Here is a 1,839-nt window from a genome sequence, read left to right as displayed (position 1 = left end):
AGAAAGTATTCAGACCTCTTGACTTTTTCCACATTTTGTTACCTTACAGCCTTATTCTAAATGTATTAAATTGTTTTTTCCCCTCATCAATCTACACACAATACCCTATAATGACAAAGCAAACACAGGTTATTATTTTTTTTTAATCTGAATGCTTATGTAAATAAGGTAATTCACTTTTCATTTTAATACTTTTGCAAAAACGTCTAAAAACCTGTTTTCGCTTTATCATTATGGGGTATTGTGTGTAGATTGCTGAAGATCTTTTCAGTTAATCAATTTTATAATAAGGCTGTAAGGTAACAAAATGTGGAAAAAGTCAAGGGGTCTGAATAATTTCTGAAGGCACTGTGTACAAGACGTTAGGAACACCTTCCTAATATTGAGTTGCACCCCCTTTTGCCCTCAGAACAGCTTCAATTTGTCAGGTCATGGACTCTATAAGGTGACTAAAGCATTCCTTCCACAGGGATGCTGACCCATGTTGACTACAATGCTTACCACAGTTGTGTCAAGTTGGGTGGTAGTGGATCTCTACTTCGAGTTGCTCATTCCATCTCATCCCACAGATGGTCATTTGGATTGAGATCTGGTGACTGGGCAGGCCACTGCAGCAAGCTGAATTCACTGTCATGTTCATGGAACCATTCATGGACAATCCTAGCCTTGTGGCATGGGGCATTATCCTGTCGAAAAAACTATTTGCAGATCGATACACTGCTGCCATGAAGGGATGCACCGCATTGGTAATAATGTTCAGATATCCTGTGGCATTCAAACTTTGCTCCACTTTTATAAAAGGGGCCCAATGTGTGCCACAAAAACACACCCCACACCATCACACCACCAATGTTGACACTGCATTTTGGATGCATGTACTCATGTGGTTTTGTCCATATCCTAGGTCTCCAGTCAGCGTGAAACAGCAGGAACCGGGATTAATCAGAACAAGCAATATTTTTCCAATTCTCCCAGTGTCTAGTGTTTTCATTCCCACTGCAACCTCAGTTTCTTGTTTTTTMCTGAAGAAGTGGAACTCAGTTAGGATGTCGGCTGACATACCGCATTCATGTCAAGTTACGACGAGTTGTGTATTCTTTTATGGGTCTTTGGTCACCAATGTTGTACTGGACTGTCAGTTAACTAACTGTAGCCRATCTGTTGCTCTGCACAATTCATGTCAGCCTCCTTTCTCCTCTTTCATCAATGACAGATTTTTGACCACTGGCCTGTCGTTGGCTAGATGTCCTTTGGGTGGTGGACCATTCTTGATACACACTGGAAACTGTTGAGCGCGAAAAACCCAGCAGCGTTGAAGTTCTTGGCACACTCAAACCGGTGTGCCTGGCACCTACTACCATACCTTGGTCAAATGCACTTCAATATTTTGTCTCAACCCATACATACACAAACCATGTATTACTTGTCTCAAGTCTTAAAAATCCTTCTATAACCTGTCTCCTCCCCTTCATCTGCCTTCATTGAAGTGGATTTAACAAGTGACATCAATAAGGGATCATATTTTTCACCTGTATTCACCTGATCAGTCTGTCATTGAAAGAGCGGTGTATATCATCCATTCTGTGACTGTTTTCAGTTTGAGGTGTTGGTCGGTCAAATAATAAAGGGAACCAATGATACTCTAGACTGTAGTCCTCAACACTATAACTGTGTCTAGTCCCTAACACTATCACTAGTCTGGTCCTCCACACTATTACTGGTTTAGTCCTCAACACTATCCCTGGTCTAGTCCCTAACACTACCACTTGTCTAGTGCTCAACACTATCACTGGTTTAGTCCCTAACACTACCACTTGTCTAGTGCTCAACACTGTCACT

This window comes from Salvelinus sp. IW2-2015, unplaced genomic scaffold (genome assembly GCF_002910315.2).
Source record: "Salvelinus sp. IW2-2015 unplaced genomic scaffold, ASM291031v2 Un_scaffold1667, whole genome shotgun sequence".
NCBI lineage: Eukaryota > Metazoa > Chordata > Actinopteri > Salmoniformes > Salmonidae > Salvelinus > Salvelinus sp. IW2-2015.
The sequence above is the reverse complement of the archived record's forward strand: the minus strand, read 5'-3'. Positions refer to the sequence as shown.